Source organism: Bacillus rossius, chromosome 1, assembly GCF_032445375.1.
Source record: "Bacillus rossius redtenbacheri isolate Brsri chromosome 1, Brsri_v3, whole genome shotgun sequence".
Taxonomy (NCBI): domain Eukaryota; kingdom Metazoa; phylum Arthropoda; class Insecta; order Phasmatodea; family Bacillidae; genus Bacillus; species Bacillus rossius.
The window spans coordinates 34814969-34821514 of record NC_086330.1 but is presented as its reverse complement, the minus strand read 5'-3'; positions in this window follow the sequence as shown (position 1 = coordinate 34821514).

Genomic DNA, 6546 nt, shown 5'->3' with positions numbered 1-6546 from the left:
CAGTCATGGATTGCTAAATGTGTCCCTAAAGCAACTGTTGTGGAATAAAAGTATTTAATACTCTCACGCCGCCCTTCGCTTATGGACGGAATGTCCTGTGAGATGGAAGAAATTACACTAAAACCTGGCGTTGTTGCCAAGTCAGTCCGATAGATGGCAGACAGTATTCCCATTATGAACTATGTACTTGTTTGATATATGAGGTAACAACGTCATGAAAACAAAAATAAAATTTTCTCTTAGTGAAAAACTTATTTTAATCATTATACACTCTTCTAGGGGAAACTAAACATCCAATGCTTGAAATTTTTTAAAACGGAGTTAATAATGGTTGACACCAGATGATGTAATATATAATTTAATAATTTTTTTTAAAAATATTTTTGTTGACACCTATTCCCACTAGGTTATTTTTCTCATTATATCCTGTTTTGTTAATATAGGTATAGATGTGCGGCATTAGTCTCTATACGGTATTTGATGGACGCTCAGCTGTGGTTGAAAGTATGATGTAACAATATGGCAGTCGTGATATTGCAAGTGTGTTGAAAAATCAAGTAAAATAATCTCCTTTTTATTTGCACGGTTACGACTATCGAAATGTTTCATATCTAAATGAGAGTAACATGATAACCTAGTGTGCTAATTTGTTCCACTTTAGGTATCATAATATTATTGATAATAATATTGTAAAGGTGACATTTGAATGTTTTTTTTAAATCCCACACTATTTAAACAATTTATTCTAGTATGCTCTCTTGAAAACGGCCCAAAATATTTCGATTAAATTTAACTACAGCGGTTTTCTGAGGCGATAAATCAATTTACCTAGGTCACAAATGTAGGAAAAATCGTTTTATTCTATAAATTTAATATTAAATTGCGTAAACACAACAATACAAATTATTTATTGCGTAATATATGTTTTATTCTACAAACGCAACAGTAAATCAATATTAGGTACACCATAGATATATCAATTAATTTTAAGTGACAATTTCATAACAACCATTTACATTTAACCTTCTTACTCTAGTTATGCTATTTAGATAATTTAAATAGCGTGCATTTGAGCTTATTTAGTTGTAAATTTTTGATTTAAGTAGATATAATAATTATATTTTACATTATTTCTTCTTCTAAGGCTGAGATTGCAATAGCGCGGCAGATATGATGCGAAGATAATGAAAATGTGGTAATTAAACACGCGACAAACAACCAGATTAAAACGTTTCTTGTCACTACATTAGCACTACATACACCAAAACTGTAAATTCTTAATGAACATGTTTGAAATAATTTGTTTAATCAAAATCATTAAACTGTTGGAAAACTATGTTCTTCTTTCTTAATAAAATTCTTTGTTGCAGGCAATGCAGCGATTTGCCTCCGCATATATATATATATAAACATTCACATTGCCAAATATTTTAAGGTAAAAAAAAATATTTGAGCCACAAAACTACCTGTTAGTATCGAAAAAAAAAATTGTCGTCACTGATAACCCGTTTGATAATTGAAAACATTTTATTTCTCTCCATGTATATGTATAACGTATAATATTTATATATTATACGTTATACATATACAGGGTCAAAACTTACCAAACATTTTGTGACACTTTTTTTTAAGGTATTTGATTACTAAAAATCTCCGATCACATAATGAGTAACTAAAATAATAATGACTTCAGAATCGAAAAGTTTTGTGAAATGTTCAATTAAGATTAGGCTACACGGAACTTAATGAGCGAAAGAGAACATATGAAAATAACATCTTTTTTTTTTAAATTGATTAAACTGCTTTCCTTTTTCCACAAATAGCTCAAGTGTTTAGAATACAAAATTATATTTCAGTTTAAAATAAATACTTTTTCTTATGTGTACATTTGGAATGCCTTTCTTTCAAAAATTCCAATTGAACACAAACATACTATTAATAAATGTTATCTGCAGAAGACAGTTGCATAAATAACCTCCGGCGTCTTCTGTAACTGACGATCGTAATTATTGTATCTTCTCTTTTTCTTGCTGTGTATTATCTTGTAACGTCCAGTTGAAACTTCACTCCTAAAACACTTCAGGAAACACATAAACAATTTATTTAAAAATACAAAAGGAGTATGTTCTGATTTGCAACCATCCAAATTATCTTTGGAATATTCTGGCCATAAAATGAACGGTCTTATATGACAAGCCTAAGATGTACATAAAGTTCTGTCCCTGCCCGAACACGCCCGAATATTCACCTGCGGCCAACCTCGGGATTGGTTGTTTTTTTTTGCGCAGGAAAAATGAATTCAAGTATTAAAAGTGGTCGGTTAGGTTAGCTACATTAAAACACTTTAAAACACTTTGGACGGTTAGTTAGGTTAATATAGCTACATTAAAATAAACAGGGAAATATATAAATAAACCCGAGGTTGGCCGAAGGTGAATATTCGGGCGTGTTCGGGCAGGGACTGAACTTGATGTACATCTTAGGCTTTCCGTTACATATTTGCTTCTTCTGATTGTAATGAGCTTAACCGAGGAGCAGGTTCGTGACGTAGAAGTGCGGTGGCACTACAATTTGTCTCCCATCTGGAGGTTCTAGGGTTCGAATTCCAGTCTGGTCATCATTTTTTCGGTTTACTGTGATTTCCTGAAAAAAATAATTCTGTCACTAGTTCCGGGAGAGCTTTGCCTCAGTGTCCCCGAATTGTGTGTTTTCCTGAGTTTTCTTCGCCTGACGACCTTGCTATCAGGGAGACGTTAAGATTCAATGGCATTATCTTATATTAATTTTCTGAACGTTCAGACTTTCAAAAAGTCTACAAGTCAAACAGTTTTTAACGTAAATATATATGTACCTCGAAGGCATAAGACACTTGTCATATAAACCATGTTTTCCATAAGAGCAGTTTAAATTTTTTTAAATAGTACCTCACTTTTGTACTCGACTATTTTCTACCCAAAATGTGTGAATTTTTGACATATAATATATCTTAAGTGTTGTATTCCACTATTAATAACATCAAACGATGGTCACGTTTATGGTTAAAAGTGCACTTCGTCCAAAAGTGGACATTGTGTCTTATGCCTAACAGGTATAAATAAATATATAAATACGTGTGTGTATTCTATATATAATACTTTTGAATAACTACCTGCCAAAATTACTATTCAGTACGCAGTAGCGTACGCAGAATTTTTTTCTGGAATGATTGGGGGGACGGGGAAGAGAACCTCTTTACCGTCTATTTGCTTAAAGAAAATTATTCATATTTGTTAGTGAGAATGATAGATATTTAAAATTTTGAGGGGGGATATGTGTCCCTCACCCCCTCCCCTCCTTTCGTTTACGTCTCTTTTATGTAGGTGTCTATAAGGAGGATTTAATGTAATAATAGGAAAGAACCTTTTTAGGTTTAAACGCAATGGTACTGGTAAATGCGTTATATAATTTTAATTCTAACCAAAAACATTAATTTACATAGCTGACCAAATTATCATACAATTTTTACAGTCTTTAAAGGCAAGGGAAAGTAAATCATTTGTTTTCAAAAAAATTCAAACCGTATCATATAGTACGAAGAATCATTTCCCTTAAATGTTTATATCTGTAATTCATTTAATTCTCCTAATCTATACTGCTCAAAAAACATCTAAACAAATATAACTTAGGCAGTTAATATGAAAACGTATGAAATGTATGTTTTTATCTATAATTTATTGAAAGCTAAGCCAGTCAACAAGGTCTATACCTGTAAGCGTGTTTAATGTAAAGGTAAGTAAACTGGGACGGGACAACCTCGTTAATCAATTTAGTGAACTGTTTTCATACACATTAGTACACACATGATGAACATCTAAAGCGTGCAATCGTGCGTGCGTTTTCGAAAGAAATGGATCTGTAAATATGTACAATATATGTTATTCCGATACGTCTCTCTCGAGAGACGAATAAGCAAGAAGGCAGTTTTCCGAATCACTACGAATACTGTAAAACCAGGAAAAACATTTATTTGGGTAGTTAATATTTTATCATGCATCTGTGTTTATGTTCTGGGTGAAATAATTAATTCATTTGACGTCACTTCAAAGGCTGCGTGTCCCATGAATTACGTCACTGATGCAGAAGTTCTCCATAAAATTTTCATCTGTTCTGTATCCTATCGCATTTTTCTTGCGAGTCAGATAACAATGTTAATCCACGATTCTGAGATTGCCGGGAAAGTTCTGTGGGTATTTATTTGGACGATGCTGTAACACTCGTACAAAAGTTGTTATGACTATTATTTTCTTTTCGTCAGTAACCCAGTCGGAAACGATGCTTCGCCGGAAAAACTTGTGGCCGATGGCCACACCACTATGTATTTTAACCTTTTACTATTAAATCTTAAATTGTTTAGATTAACACAATTAGGTATTTTTGTTAATAACTGTTTTGATTTTTGTTTAGTTTATTTTCAATTAGCCCAGTTCTTAAAATACATGGTTTTGTATTTTATTGTTAATTGATATTTAAAAATTCACTGTAATTTATTTGAAATTATTTGGTTTGCTTTAATGTGATTTAAGTGAAAGGAATTTTTAACTTAAAATTTTTCATTTTCACACGAATGTTAAAAAAAAAAATAAGTGGTTTAGAAACGACGGAGTTTCGAACCCGCAGCCGGCAGTGGCCACACGGAATGGCGAACTGTTTCGCGGCTTCGACGCTGGAGTTCGGGTGCGGCGCCTGACGTCACCCAAGCAGCTGACTGTCTACGGGCAAGCGCAGACTCCGGTGCTGACCGCCGACGATAGTGGGCGCTGGTGAGTGTGGCGTGAGGGGGAGCGAACCGTTACGACGGCTGACGAACTTTTCCAAGTAAAGCTGGACTCCCAATCATCCGTTTCATCCGTCCGTCACCCGTCCGTCAGTCAATAACGTGACCTGCAGCCAATCAGATGGCCCGAAAAATTCCATCCGTCCGTCCGTCAAAACCTTGCCAAGCTTTAGCTTTTGACGGACCACCGGATGGTCCACCGCCTTGTTAAGGCGATCGTCTTCAATACGACTTTCCGAAAACAGTGTTCGATCTTTTTAATTTGCAATATATAGAAGGCTGTGTCGTATTGACCAATTATTATTGCCATAATAACGGTAAAGATTGCTTATGAGAATGAGCATTTCGTAAGAAATACTGATAAATTACGTACGGGAAAGGGAGCATTTGTATAATATATATATATCAAAGACTAACGGGATAAGCAATTGAGGGAAAAAGCCTGGATAGAAATAGCTTATTTCTGTTTCCTTTGACGCAGTAATAAAAGAAGCATAATTTTATTTATTGCTGGCATGACTAATGTTATTTTTAAGACGGCACCCGTTTAATCCACTTGTCAAAGCACGGTTCCCGCCTGTCAACTTATTATCACATTCATAAAAACAAAAGTTTACCTACAATTGAGAAAGTATGTGGCGGAAAGTTGTAGCACTGATATTTTAGAATAGTGACGGACGGACGGACGGACGGATGGCGGATGCTTGAGAGTCGGTAATAATTGCCGAAATTGACGGACGGGTGACGGACGGATGAAACGGATGATTGGGAGTCCAGCTTAACTACACGATGTATCAGATTTGAACACAGTTACGTGCGGACAACTCGCATACTAGTGACCGTGTGAGAGAGAGAGGTGGGCGGGTGCTCACCAGCTATTGGTCCCGGCTAGCCATGACGCGTCAAGCTCCGCCCCTCGGCCTGAATGCCGGCTGTACTCGGCGTCGCTGCGTCAGACAGACAGACCTTCTACCTTGTGTCGGTTACTGTCGTAGTAACATGGATAATGAAGAATAGCGCACTAAATTGTGCCTACCATAGAAGGCTACCAGCCGTAGGTAGGCATGTAACAAATCCTAAATAAAATAAAATAAGGCTTAGTGCGTAAGAACTATAGCTATAGTACTCCAATAACAACGGGTACTATTACAACAGTAAAGTTAACAAAAAAAGAGGTGTTCTCTAACACCGTAAAATCTCATTAAATTTGTATAATGTTTTATTCGGAACAAATATCTGCACTTTATAGTTTGGCAAAAAAAAAAAAATAATTTTGGACCGTTTTGTAACAAAGTTGGAAGTGAGTATATCCGATCACTTTAGTATTTTCTGGTGACAGAATAATTTGTGTAATAACCTGTCGTATAAATAGACGCCGGTGATTTTAGTAACTTTAAAGTGGTTAATTTTATATTTTAACTGATTTCTCATCAAGCATAAATTTTTAAACCATGGAAAAGATAACCAAACATTCAATAATTAGACTCTTTTTGTTAGTTTTACTGTGCTTGTGTGCAGTTAATACTGGAAAGCTGTTAAGGGAAAAGTTTACAAACAACTTCAACTGTTGGAGGTACTGGGACAACAAAAAAACATAGATGTCCGGGTAATAATCTGAACCCAGCATTACTGTATGTAGTGCTACATAGGGACTGGAAAAATTCGCGGTTTCAATGACCACTAGGATAGACTCCACGATTCTCTATGTACTCGGGCAACTATCGCCTGGTCAT